The sequence below is a fragment of the Bubalus kerabau genome, chromosome 14 (genome assembly GCF_029407905.1).
Source record: "Bubalus kerabau isolate K-KA32 ecotype Philippines breed swamp buffalo chromosome 14, PCC_UOA_SB_1v2, whole genome shotgun sequence".
In the NCBI taxonomy this organism is placed as follows: Eukaryota; Metazoa; Chordata; class Mammalia; order Artiodactyla; family Bovidae; genus Bubalus; species Bubalus kerabau.
The window spans coordinates 52551340-52566345 of NC_073637.1; the positions used below are offsets into that span (position 1 = coordinate 52551340).

The window sequence follows — 15006 nt, forward strand, 5'->3', positions numbered from 1 at the left end:
ACATGCACGCACAGACACACACACACACACACACACACACACACACACTCACAGGAAAACTATGATCTAAACTATTTTCCTGTTCCTTTCTATACATCTGATATCTATGCATTGTCCTTTGCCATTTATCTTATATATAACTGGGTCCAGTAAACTCATTTCCCTTTAAGAATTTTATTTGACCACATCATTCCTGTATTTTCTTTTAATCTTAGTTGTCTTTCCCCAGGTATTTATAAATGGCATACAGCCAAGGCCACCAAAGCTTCTAAGGTATCCGAAGGCAAACAAAAAAGTCTATGCTTTTCTTTATATCTAAATCAGAGAACCCACCCCCTGGGCCACAGATCTGATCTTACCTCTGGCCTGTTAGGAAATGGGCCACAAACCAGGATGTGAGTGGCAGATAAGTGAGCAGAAAATTCATTTGTATTTATAGCCAATCTCATTGCTTGCATTACTGCCTGAGTTCCACCTTCTGTCAGGTCAGCAATGGCATTAGATTCTCATAGGAGCATGAACCCTACTGTGAACTATACATGCAAGGATCTAGGTCACATGCTCCTTATGAGAGTCATCTTGAAACCATCCCCACCCCATCCCGTCCATGGGAAAATGTCTTCCACAACACTAATCAGTTCTTGGTGCCAAAAAGGTTGGAGACTGATCATCTAAAGCATTTTAAATGACACCTTATTTACATAAATATTTGATGCGTACTGAGTGAAAGATCAACTAGATAAGGACAACTCTAGGCAGACATATGAATTCCAATGCAATACCACTTCCTTCCTGGGTCTGCCAAGCTATTGTCAGGTTACTTCTTGTTGACTAAGAAGTGCAATTCTATTGCCAGTTGAAATTATCTAATGCCAGGCATATTTTTGTGTTCTTAAATTTACTGGTCTATTGTCTTCCCTAGATAGAATAACAAGTGTATCCCATTCTGTTGTATTATATAAACATTTTACCAGTAAGAGGATAAGGAAAGAAATAAGGAGAGAAATTTCAATTACAGGGCTTTTCATATGCTTGCCAATATGAATTTTAATAAAAAAAAAACACTCAATCAAAATCTATGCAATATTTAATTAAATGGAGGACATTATTTTAAAAATTAAAACTGTATTTTTATCTCTTGCCCCACAACATCGTTTATTTTCTTTTTCTGGGGTAGGGGGTGGGGACTAGCAGGGAAGGGTCTGGCTTTGGGCCATTTTAATATCATTCTTGAGAATGCATTGTTTTTGGGATGAAGCCAAAAAATAGCTGAGAGTCTCTTGAGAGAATTTTGAGCTAGATCAGCTACAAAACTTACTTTGATATAAGTAAAGTATTTAAATCTACATATATATATATAAACATATATGTATGATTGGTATATATGCTTTATTTATGTATATACTTTGCATCTCATGCTACTTTTAAGTAAATGTTACAAATATTTATATGTATCTTCTTCATTTTGCTTTAAAAATTAATAATGGTATGAGATAAAAGCAAGTAATTTTAAAAAGAAACACTTAATGAATATTTGAATATTTTGCTATTACTAACACTACTAACAGGAATGTGTGTGTGTGTGTGTGTGTATATATATATATATATATACATACACACATATATACACCTCATTGAAAGATATAGAGACATAAAGATATGTGAATATATGCAAAATAAAGCCATTTTGAATGGAAATCAACAGATACTAACATATTCTTACTCCTTCCAAAACTCAAACATAACCACCAAGATGAGATGAAAACTTAAGTGAATAGTTAAGTGTTTCTTTAGTAGTAGGAAAAAATTAAAGTCTATAATAAAACAAAATTTTATAAGCACTCATATTTGCCATAGAAATGTTTATCAGTCCAATTACTTCACTGTCAATTTCAGAGCAGTTTTCCATTTTATTTTTCTTGAAATGCTTTAGTAGGTTTAATTACAGTTTTGCTTTCCTGGCTGTAACTTTCTTTTTTCTCTAGTCAATCCTATGTAAATTTATTTTTTAATATACAAAGAATGGCTACTGGTGAAAGCTAAATTCATTCTGATTTTGTGTTCAATGAAAGATACAAAATCTCATTTACTACTTTATCTTCACAGTAAATTGATTTAATCAGTTATGTTTTTTTCCTAGAGAAAATGTATCAAAGATCATAATTTTCCATAACTAAAAAAAGACAACTTCTGCTTCTGAGAAGATATATTGAGACAAGCATTTCCTTATTCTTTCTCGTAAGTACAAATATAAAATCTAGATATTATGTGTATATAAAACAAACTATAGGAGACACTGAAAAGTGGATAGAAGTTAATTCAGTCGAGGAACCCACAAACAAATAACTAGTATCAGACTAGGAGATGAGGAAGCCCAAAACCAGAAAACTATAGCAGAAAAACAAAGCCCCAAGAAAGCAGGCAAAAGGAACAGTAAAAGGATAACCTAGTAAGAAGGCCAACTTTTGGACAATTACCTAAACTAGAAGAGCAAACTAAATCCAAATAAAGAAGAAATGAAATCATGATTACAATATAGAGGATCATATCATCTACAAACAGTGAGAGTTTTACTTCTTCTTTTCCAATTTGGATTCCTTTTATTTCTTTTTCTGCTCTGATTGCTGTGGCCAAAACTTCCAAAACTATGTTGAGTAGTAGTGGTGAGAGTGGGCACCCTTGTCTTGTTCCTGACTTTAGGGGAAATGCTTTCAATTTTTCACCATTGAGGATAATGTTTGCTGTTGGTTTGTCATATATAGCTTTTATTATGTTGAGGTATGTTTCTTCTATTCCTGCTTTCTGGAGAGTTTTTATCATAAATGGATGTTGAATTTTATCAAAGGCTTTCTCTGCATCTATTGAGATAATCATATGGTTTTTATTTTTCAATTTGTTAATGTGGTGTATTACGTTGATTGATTTGTGGATATTGAAGAATCCTTGCAACCCTGGGATAAAGCCCACTTGGTCCTGGTGTATGATCTTTTTAATGTGCTGTTGGATTCTGATTGCTAGAATTTTATTAAGGATTTTTGCATCTATGTTCATCAGTGATATTGGCCTGTAGTTTTCTTTTTTTGTGGCATCTTTGTCAGGTTTTGGTATTAGGGTGATGGTGGCCTCGTAGAATAAGTTTGGAAGTTTACCTTCGTCTGCAATTTTCTGGAAGAGTTTGAGTAGGATAGGTGTCAGCTCTTCTCTAAATTTTTGGTAGAATTCAGCTGTGAAGCCGTCTGGACCTGGGCTTTTATTTGCTGGAAGATTTCTGATTACAGTTTCAATTTCCTTGCTTGTGATGGGTCTGTTAAGATTTTCTATTTCTTCCTGGTTCAGTTTTGGAAAGTTGTACTTTTCTAAGAATTTGTCCATTTCTTCCACGTTGTCCATTTTAATGGCATACAATTGCTGATAGTAGTCTCCTATGATCCTTTGTATTTCTGTATTGTCTGTTGTGATCTCTCTATTTTCATTTCTAATTTTATTGATTTGATTTTTCTCCCTTTGTTTCTTGATGAGTCTGGCTAATGGTTTGTCAATTTTATTTATCCTTTCAAAGAACCAGCTTTTGGCTTTGTTCATTTTTGCTATAGTCTCCTTTGTTTCTTTTGTATTTATTTCTGCCCCAATTTTTAAGATTTCTTTCCTTCTACTAGCCCTGGGGTTGTTCATTTCTTCCTTTTCTAGTTGCTTTAGGTGTAGAGTTAGGTTCTTTATTTGACTTTTTTTTTGTATCTTGAGGTACGCCTGTATTGCTATGAACTTTCCCCTTAGCACTGCTTTTACAGTGTCCCATAGGTTTGGGGTTGTTGTGTTTTCATTTTCATTTGTTTATATGCATATTTTTATTTCTTTTTTGATTTCTTCTGTGATTTGTTGGTTATTCAGCAGCGTGTTGTTCAGTCTCCATATGTTGGAATTTTTAATAGTTTTTCTCCTGTAATTGAGATCTAATATTACTGCATTGTGGTCAGAAAAGATGCTTGGAATGATTTCTATTTTTTTGAATTTACCAAGGCTAGATTTATGGCCCAGGATGTGATCTATCCTGGAGAAGGTTCCATGTGCGCTTGAGAAAAAGGTGAAATTCATTGTTCTGGTGTGAAATGTCCTATAGATATAAATTAGGTCTAACTGGTCTATTGTATCATTTAAAGTTTGTGTTTCTTTGTTAATTTTCTGTTTAATTGATCTATCCATAGGTGTGAGTGGGGTATTAAAGTCTCCTACTATTATTGTGTCATTGTTAATTTCCCCTTTCATACTTGTTAGCATTTGTCTTACATATTGCAGTGCTCCTATGTTGGGTGCATATATATTTATAATTGTTATATCTTCTTCTTGGATTGATCCTTTGATCATTATGTAGTGTCCTTGTCTCTTTTTACAGCCTTTGTTTTAAAGTCTATTTTATCTGATATGAGTATTGCTACTCCTGCTTTCTTTTGATCTCTATTTGCATGGAATATCTTTTTCTAGCCCTTCACTTTCAGTCTGTATGTGTCCCCTGTTTTGAGGTGGGTCTCTTGTAGACAACATATATAGGGGTCTTGTTTTTGTAGCCATTCTGACAGTCTTTGTCTTTTGGTTGGGAAACTGGAGCCTATTATACAGAGTGAAGTAAGTCAGAAAGAAAAACACCAATACAGTATACTAATGCATATATATGGAATTTAGAAAGATGGTAACGACAACCCTGAATATGAGACAGCAAAAGAGACACAGATGTATAGCACAGTCTTTTGGACTCTGGGGATGGGGGATGATTTGGGAGAATGGCATTAAAACATGCATAATATCATATAAGAAACAAATCGCCAGTCCAAGTTTGATGCAGGATACAGGAAGCTTGGGGCCGGTGCACTGGGATGACCCAGAGGGATGGTATGGGGAGGGAGGTGGAAGGGGGATTCAGGATGGGGAACACGTGTACACCCGTGGCAGATGCATGTTGATGTATGGCAAAACCAATACAATATTGTAAAGTAAAAAAATAAATAAAAAATAAAAAAATGAAATAAATAAAAATTAAAAAAAGAAATAATGATGACAAAGATAAAAGGAAGAAATTAACAAAAGCAAAAACAAAACAAAACAAATGGAAACTCAGTGAAACAAAGATGTGGTTTACTGAAAAGATTAATAAAATTGACAAACTTTAAGAAAGACTGATTTAAAAAGAGAGAGAAGACATAAATTACCAAAGTAGAAATTTTTAAAGGGGGCAATCACTACAAACCCTATAGACATCAAAAGGATAATAAGAGAATAAAACTTAAAAAATGTCTACGGACTTAAATTTGATAGTGTGCACAAAATAAACTAACCATTGAAAAACATGTACCACAATTCTCCCAATAGTAAATATATATTATGAATAACCAGAACATAGGAAGTAAATCTCCAGGTCCAAATGTTTGGAAAATTCTTCCAAACATTCAAAGAACAATTAAGATTAACTCAACATGATTTCTTCCAGATAACAGAAGAATAGGTAACCATTTCCAATCATCTTATTAATTTAGTATTACATTAATACCTAAAAGGGACTTCCCTGGTGGCTCAGAGGTTAAAGCATCTGCCTCCAGTGCAGGAGACCCGGGTTCGATCCCTGGTTGGGAAAGATCCCATGGAGAAGGAAATGGTAAAACACTCCAGTATTCTTGCCTAGAGAATCCCATGGACAGAGAAGCCTGGTAGGCTACAGTCCACTGGGTCACAAAGAGTCGGACATGACTGAGAGACTTCACTTTCACTTTCAAACCTAAAAAACAGCCAAGAGAATACCAAAAAAATAAAAATAAAACTACAGACTAATATCCCTAATGAATAAAAATGCAGAAATCCTTAACAAAATATTAGCAAATATAATTCATCAATATATAGAGAGTCATATACTATATCGAAGTGAGCTTTATTTCTCAAGAATAATGTGAGATTGGATCAATCATACTAATGTGCTTAGGGAAAAATCACATGATCATACCAACTGATACTGAGAAAAAATTTGACAAAATTTAACATTCATTTAAATTTTAAAAATCTCAGAAAACCAAAAACAGAGGAAATTCTCTGAATTTCATAAAGAATTATCTATAAAACTTTAACAGAGAAGGCAATGGCAACCCACTCCAGTACTCTTGCCTAGAAAATCCCATGGACGGAGAAGCCTGGTAGGCTGCAGTCCATGGGGCCACGAAGAGTCAGACACGACTGAGCAACTTCACTTTCACTTTTCACTTTCATGCATTGGAGAAGGAAATGGCAACCCACTCCAGTGTTCTTGCCTGGAGAACCCCAGGGATAGGGGAGCCTGGTGGGCTGCCATCTATGGGGTCACACAGAGTCAGACACGACTGAAGCGACTTAGCAGCAGCAGCAGCATAAAACATTAAAGCCTATAATTTATTTAATGGTGAAAAACTAAATGTTTATACTTTTAGATCAACACAATAAATATGTCTCTTCTCACCATTCAGTTGTATCCAATGTTAGAATTGAATTTGTAGCTGAATTGAATGTTAGACTTGAATTTGTAGCTACTTCAATAAACCAAGAAAATAAAAGGCACACTGATTAGAAGGAATAAATGAAATGATATTCCTGTTTGCAAATGTCATAGAAATCTATAGAATTAGAGAAAAGGAAGGGAAAAAAAAAAAAAGAAAACAAGGACAGAAGGGAGGGAGGGACCAAAGAAAGGAAGAAAGAAAGATTCTTCTATGACCATAAATGAGTTCAGAAAAGTCACATGATACACAATAAGTACACAAAAAATCATATTTCTAAATATTAACAATTTGTACATGCAACTAAAATTAAAAACACAGTAACATTTATAGTCACTCACATACCCAACACAGGAATAAAATTTAGAATATATAAAGAACTCAAACCTGTAAGGAGCAAACAAACCAACTTAAACATGAGCAACAGATGTGAAGAAGTAGTTCAACAAAGAAGATGCACAGATGACAGAAAGTAAGCACATGAAAAGATGCTCAACTTCAGTAGCCATGAGGGAAATATACATAAAGCCATAAATGAGTTATTGTTATATACTATAAGAAGTACTAAAGTAAAACTAGTGATAATATTGCATGCTGGACACAGCATGGAGAAATGGGATCACTCACACATTGCATGTGTGAAGGTAAAATGGCATAACTACTATGGAAAAAGAGCTTGGGAGTGTCTTAAAAGCAAAGCAAAACAAAAAATAACCAAACCAACCAATCAACAAATACTAAAGATGTATCTACCACACAATCCAGTAATTGCAGTCCTTTGCATTTGTCGCAAGGAAATAGAGTTACATATGCACAAAAACCTGCTTGTGAATGTTTATGAAAGCTTTATTCATACTAGCCCCAAACTGAAACAGCCAAGATGTCATTTAATCATGAGTAGTTTAAAAAACTTGTAGCACATCCATACCATGAAAGATTATCCAGCAATAAAAAGGAACAAACTTTTGATATATACAATAATATGAATTAACCTCCATTGAATTATGCTAGTTGAAAAAAACCTCAAAAGTTTAATATTGATAATTCCATTTATATAAAAGTCTTAAAATAACAAATTATAGAAATAGGAGACCATATTAGTGGTCAATTTGAAGGTTGACAAGAATCTGATTATATCTTATGCTGAAAGACATAGAGAGAATTTTGGGTTCTATTTTTTTTTTAATTTTTTCTCTTTTAAACCAATTATATTTTTTATGAACAGTTTTGAAATATGGTCTACAAATTAAACTTATGAGTTCAGTTCAGTGGCTCAGTCGTGTCCAACTCTTTGTGACCCCATGAATCAGAGCACGCCAGGCCTCCCTGTCCATGACCAACTCCCGGAGTTCACTCAAACTCATGTCCATTGAGTTGGTGATGCCATCGAGCCATCTCAACCTCAGTTGTGCCCTTCTCCTCCTGCCCCCAATCCCTCCCAGCATCAGGGTCTTTTCCAATAAGTCAACTCTTCGCATGAGGTGGCCAAAGTACTGGAGTTTCAGCTTCAGCCTCAGTCCTTCCAATGAACACCCAGGACTGATCTCCTTTAGGATGGACTGGTTGGATCTCTTTGCAGTCCAAGGGACTATCAAGAGTCTTCTCCAACACCACAGTTCAAAAGCATCAATTCTTCGGCACTCAGCTTTCTTCACAGTCCAAATCTCACATCCATACATGACCACTGGAAAAACCATAGCCTTGACTAGATGGACCTTTGTTGGCAAAGTAACATCTCTGCTTTTCAATATGCTATCTAGGTTGGTCATAACTTTCCTTCCAAGGAGTAAGTGTGTTAATATCATGGCTGCAATCACCATAGTCATGATTTTGAAGCCCCCAAAAATAAAGTCTGACACTGTTTCCACTGTTTCTTCATCTATCTGCCATAAAGTGATGGGAACAGCTGCCATGATCTTAGTTTTCTGAATGTTGGGCTTTAAGCCCACTTTTTCACTCTCCTCTTTCACCTTCATCAAGAGGCTTTTTAGTTCCTCTTCACTTTCTGCCATAAGGGTGGCGTCATCTGCATATCTGAGGTTACTGATATCTCTCCCAGCAATCTTGATTCCAGCTTGTGCTTCTTCCAGACCAGTGTTTCTCATGATGTACTCTACATATAAGTTAAATAAACAGGGAGACAATATACAGCCTTGATATACTCCTTTTCCTATTTGGAACCAGTCTGTTGTTTCATGTCCAGTTCTAACTGTTGCTTCCTGACCTGCATATGGGTTTCTCAAGAAGCAGGTCTGGTATTCCCATCTCTTGAAGATTTTTCCACAGTTTATTGTGGTCCACAGAGTCAAAGGCTTTGGCATAGTCAATAAAGCAGAAACAGATGTGTTTCTGGACCTCTCTTGCTTTTTTGATAATCCAGCAGATGTTGGCCATTTGATCTCTGGTTCCTCTGCCTTTTCTAAAACCAGCTTGAACATCTGGAAGTTCACAGTTCACGTATTGCTGAAGCCTGGCTTGGAGAATTTTGAGCATTACTTTACTAGCATGTGAGATGAGTGCAATTGTGCGGTAGTTTGAGCATTCTTTGGCATTGCCTTTCTTTGGGATTGGAATGAAAACTGACCTTTTCCAGTCCTGTGGCCACTGCTGAGTTTTCCAGATTTGCTGGCATATTGAGTGCACCACTTTAACAGCATCATTTTCAGGATTTGAAATAGCTCAACTGGAATTCCATCACCTCCACTAGCTTTGTTCGTTGTCATGTTTTCTAAGGCCCACTTGACTTCACATTCCAGGATGTCTGGCTCTAGTTGAGTAATCACACCATTGTGATTATCTGGGCCATGAAGCTCTTTTTTGTACAGGTCTTCTCTGTATTCTTGCCACCTCTTCTTAATATTTTCTGCTTCTGTTAGGTCCATACCATTTCTGTCCTTTATTGTGCCCATCTTTGCATGAAATATTCCCTTGGTATCTCTAATTTTCTTGAAGAGATCTCTAGCCTTTCCTATTCTGTTTTTTTCCTCTATTTCTTTGCATTGATCAGCGAGGAAGGCTTTCTTATCTCTCCTTGCTATTCTTTGGAACTCTGCATTCAGATGCTTATATCTTTCCTTTTCTCCTTTGCTTTTCTCTTCTCTTCTTTCACAGCTATTTGTAAGGCCTCCTCAGACAGCCATTTTGCTTTTTGCATTTCTTTTCCATGGGAATGGTCTTGATCCCTGTCTCCTATACAATGTCATGAACCTTCATCCATAGTTCATCAGGCACTCTGTCTATCAGATCTAGTCCCTTAAATCTATTTCTCACTTCTATTGTATAATCATAATGGATTTGATTTAGGTCACACCTGAATGGTCTAGTGGATTTCTCCTACTTTCTTCAATTTCAGTCTGAATTTAGCAATAAGGAGTTCATAATCTGAGCTACAGTCAGTTCCTGGTCTTGTTTTTGCTGACTGTATAGAGCTTCTCCATCTTTGGCTGCAAAGAATATAATCAATCTGATTTCAGTGTTGACCATCTGGTGATGTCAATGTGTAGAGTCTTCTCTTGTGTTGTTGGAAAAGGGTGTGTGCTATGACCAGTGTGTTCTCTTGGCAAACTCTATTAGTCTTTGCCCTGCTTCATTCCATATTCTAAGACCAAATTTGTCTGTTACTCCAGGTGTTTTTTATTTCCTACTTTTGCATTCCAGTCCCCTATAATGAAAAGGATGTCTTTTTTGGGTGTTAGTTCTAAAAAGTCTTGTAGGTCTTCATAGAACCATTCAACTTCAGCCTCTTCAGCTTTACTGGTTGGGACATAGGCTTGGATTATCATGATATTGAATGGTTTGCCTTGGAAATGAACAGAGATCATTCTGTCGTTTTTGAGATTGCATCCAAATAGTTAGATATACATATTTGTAAATAGTGTATTCAATATGTATTTTCAGGACTCCAGTAATTAAAGACAGAATTGAGGAGTCTGGCTTATGATCAAAGAAAATGATCTCTGATTTTTAAAACTCAGACCTAAGCAATTATACAACCTTTGAAAAAGGAAAGTGTTAGCTGCTCTCAGTCTTTTTGGACTCTTTGCAACCCCATGGATTGTAGCCCATTAGACTCTTCTGTTCATGGAAATCTTTAGCAAGAATACTGAAATGGTAAAAATTCACTTCTCCAGAGGATTTTTCCATCCCAGGGATTGAACCTGGTTTGCAAGCAGATTCTTTACCATCTGAGCCACCATGGAAGCCCTAGCCTTTACCTGGCCTCAAGAGGGAAGCTGCCCCCACACCGGACTTGAAGTGCAGCCAATGACTTTCATTTCACTCTGTAAAGGCAGTTACAGTTGTAAACTTGCCCCCCCCCAAAACCAGTCATGCTCTTATGAATACCTATAATCCTAGCCCAACCCATCTTTATTAAGAGAATTTTTATCTGGATCCTTCTGCAAATCCTTACTCTGGAGCCTCCATGGAAACTTTGTTATTGGGAGGAAGTTGAAACCTTGAAAAAGACACTTTTCTTCTGTGTCCTCTGTATGCTCAGAACTTTTCTACTATGTTGATTTACCTGGCTCTTGACCTAAACTGATCCCCTGTTTCATTTTCCCCCATGGATTGCTGTGGATGCTATTCTATGAGACAAAATGGAATAGGCTGAGTTTAGCCTCTTGCTTATAGTATCATGGGAAGTGATTAAAGGTTCAACTATTACATCATATCTTGTTTCAATTGGCTACTTCTAACTTGGCAGGCCAACTCTCTCAGTTAAGCTGAGGTCCTCTACTTAGACTTTTTTATTTTATTTAGTCAGGCTTAATCTCTATACCAGTTTAACATAAACTTTAACTGTCAAGGTTTTACTGTTTTAAATTGATTTAAAATACATTTTAATCCTCTGGCTCTAACATAGGTAATATTTTATTACTTGACTTATTTCCATAATAAATAAGACATTTTCTCTCTCTATCATTATGATGCTATAATATGCCATATTTATTATTTTTAATATATAGTAGAACCTTTTAGAATATTGGCTTTGAAGTGAATAGGTGCCAAATTTTATAAAGAATTATATGCAAACCCTATCTAGAAAACCATAAAAAGGCTGGATATCATTTTTATATATTAATACAGATTTCTTTCTGTGGGATGGCTGCCCGATTTTTAGAAATTTGTTTAAGGAAATCTCAACTGCATTACAGATCTTCTGCTAAACTCTTTGCACATTATAAAAGGACATAAGCTATTGCATGGAATACAATCAGGTGGTTTTAATTGCTAAAATTTTTAGAGCCAGAAAATATAATTAGGCTAAAACTTTACATATTTTTATGTGTACTATATGCTTGTATATCTAATGATTATGCTTTATCCTCTACTATCATAAGTGATAGGGATCTAGATCTTTTAACATATGACTAATGTAATTAAGAAATTACAATATTTAGACCTTCAATGAGTCACCTTATCTCATTTGTCCCAATACTTAATACTTGGCATAATATAAGTGTTTAATAAATATAGATAGAATAAGATAATTTAAAATTAATGACTTTATGAATTTATTATATCTTATTAAAGATCCAAAGCAAACAGGTAAACTAGAAGTTGGATTCTTGGAATCTGTAAGAAAAATCATAAAGCTAAGTTGTACTTCTGAAGTTCTAAATCTTGTGCAATTTTGCTCAAACAAACTTTGTCATCACAATGTTCAATTAAACAATTAGCAATTTCTATACAAGAGCAATTTCTCTAAGCAAGGATGGGGCAAATGTTGACTATGATGAAGGTCAGGGTTCTCATTGACTTTCATCATTTGAAGATGACTCCCCACTCCAGTACTCTTGCCTGAAAAATCCCATGGACGGAGGAGCCTGGTGGGCTGCAGTCCATGGGGTCGCGAAGAGTCAGACACGACTGAACGACTTCACTTTGACTTTTCACTTTCATGCATTGGAGAAGGAAATGGCAACCCACTCCAGTGTTCTTGCCTGGAAAATCCCAGGGACGGGGGAGCCTGATGGGCTGCCGTCTATGGGGTCGCACAGAGTCGGACATGACTGAAGTGACTCAGCAGTAGCAGTAGCAAATGGGTATACTGGAAGTTAAAACAATCTATTTCCTACCCATATCTAGAGAAAGCATTCTTTCCCCACCATCCCCCACCCCATAGCATTGTTACTGCTTAAAAGCTTAAAAAGAAAAAAAAATGAACTCTTATTTCATCTATATTACTGATTACTGCATGGTGTGGTTGAAGTGACATCACATAGCTAAAACCTTACCAATAAAACTCAGAAAATATAGTACTCTTACACATTTCTTAAAATATCTATGTTAATACTTTTCCGATAATAGCTATATGTATTCTTATAGACAAACATTTTTTCCCACTACCAATATAAGTCAAGAATATTATTATCAAAATAGAGTATATTCCCAAAGTAAGACTGAATATAAATGCAGGGAATATATCTCATCATTCCTGGTTACTGATACTTTGAATAAAGAAACAAATGATAAACATATAGAAAGATTTTTTTAAATATTTTATTTTTAAACTTTACGATACTGTATTAGTTTTGCCAAATATCAAAATGAATCCACCACAGGTATACATGTGTTTCCCATCCTGAACCCTCCTCCCTCCTCCCTCCCCATACCATCCCTCTGGGTCGTCCCAAATGTAAGTTTATAATTAAACTTAGAATTAGGTTACCATGTCTCTTATTTATCCTCAACAGTACTCATTTATTAATTTGTAACCTCTGGATTTCCCTGGGGTGAAATACAAAACTGGCCCCCATACAAGAAGGGCAAGGAGAGACCCAAGACGGAGGCAGACCACTCCTGATTGGTAGGTGGTGGTATAGGCAAGGGAATTTATATAGGAGGCTTGTTGTGTGCAACCACAAGGTGCATAGATCTTGTACTTCCCTCCAGCATCTTAAAATCTCACATAGAAGCCTTAACAGCCTTCAGTGAGGTATTCAATCCAGATGAAACAGCTGTTAGTAATGGAAATAGTAGGCAGAATGTACATTCCGAAGACAGGGGAGGGGGCTAGGAAGACTCCAGTCACCCTGTCTAGCTTCTGGGTCAGCCAGAGGTCACATACTCTCAATGATCTTCTCCAATATCATCGGATTCTTAAAAGCAGCTAGTCAGCTTCATAATAGACAGCTTTCTAGGGAATTATTGTAAATTAAAACAAATTCTAAAAGATAAAGGAATACCGGACAACCTGACCTGCCCCTTGAGAAATCTGCATGCAGGTCATGAAGCAACAGTTAGAACTAGACATGGAACAACAGACTGGTTCCAAATAGGAAATGGCTGTATATTGTCACCCTGCTTATTTAACTTATATGCAGAGTACATCATGAGAAATGCTGGGCTGGAGGAAGCACAAGCTGGAATCACAATTGCTGGGAGAAATATTAATAACCTCATATATGCAGATGACACCACTCTTATGGCAGAAAGTGAAGAAGAACTAAAGAGCCTCTTGATGAAAGTGAAAGAGGAGAGTGAAAAAGTTGGCTTAAAGCTCAACATTTAGAAAACTAAGATCATGGCATCCGGTCCCATCACTTCATGGCAAATGGATGAAGAAACAGTGGAAACAGTGGCAGATTTTATTCTGGGGGGGCTCCAATGTCACTGCAGATGGTGAATGAAGTCTTGAAATTAAAAGATGTTTACTCCTTGGCAGGGAAGTTATGACCAACCTAGACAGGATATTAAAAAGCAGAGACATCACTTTGCCAACAAAGGTCTGTCTAGTCAAGGCTGTGGTTTTTCCAGTGGTCACGTATGGATGTGAGAGTTGGACTATAAAGAAAGCTGAACACTGAAGAATTGATACTTTTGGACTGTGGTGTTGGAGAAGACTCTTGAGGTCCCTTGGACTGCAAGGAGATACAACCAATCCACCCTAAAGGAGATCAGTCTAAGTATTCATTGGAAGGACTAATGTTGAAGCTGAATTTCCAATACTTTGGCCACCCAATGGGAAGAACTGACTCATTTGAAAAAATCCTGATGCTGGGAATGATTGAAGGCAGGAGGCAAAAGGAACGACAGAGGATGAGATTGTTGGATGGAATCAGAGACTCAATGGACATGACTTTGGGTAAACTCTGGGAGTTGGTGAACTCAGGGATAAATTCAGGGAGGCCTGGCATGCTGCAGTACATGGGGTGGCAAAGAGTAGGACACAACTGAGCGACTGAACTGAACTGAACTGAAAACAAAAACAGCAAAAATCTTTTATGAGTTGATGTAATATAAGTATTTAATAAATATTAATTGGAAAGCAAAGTTTTAGAAGCTTTTAGCTGAAAACTCTTCAAAATGTTTAAGCCAGTTTTCAGAAGTAGCTGTTTTTTAAAATGGCTTCAAACTCTGCCATCCAGTATTTTTGACTAATATCTAAAATTCCTAGGAGCTCTCATCCCCAAAACAAATTATCATAAAATGAGTAGTGTGAACAACTACATATAACCTAAATATAATACTGAGGAGAGAGAACTCTTCTATA

At 36.2% G+C, this 15006-nt stretch overlaps 1 non-coding gene across 1 annotated transcript; it reads left to right on the forward strand.

Moving 5' to 3' along the window:
• Positions 1–5551: 5551 nt before the first annotated feature.
• On the forward strand, positions 5552–5623 carry TRNAW-CCA (transfer RNA tryptophan (anticodon CCA)). The gene has a single exon. It is a non-coding gene; the product is annotated as a tRNA-Trp (tRNA).
• The last annotated feature ends 9383 nt before the right edge of the window (positions 5624–15006 follow it).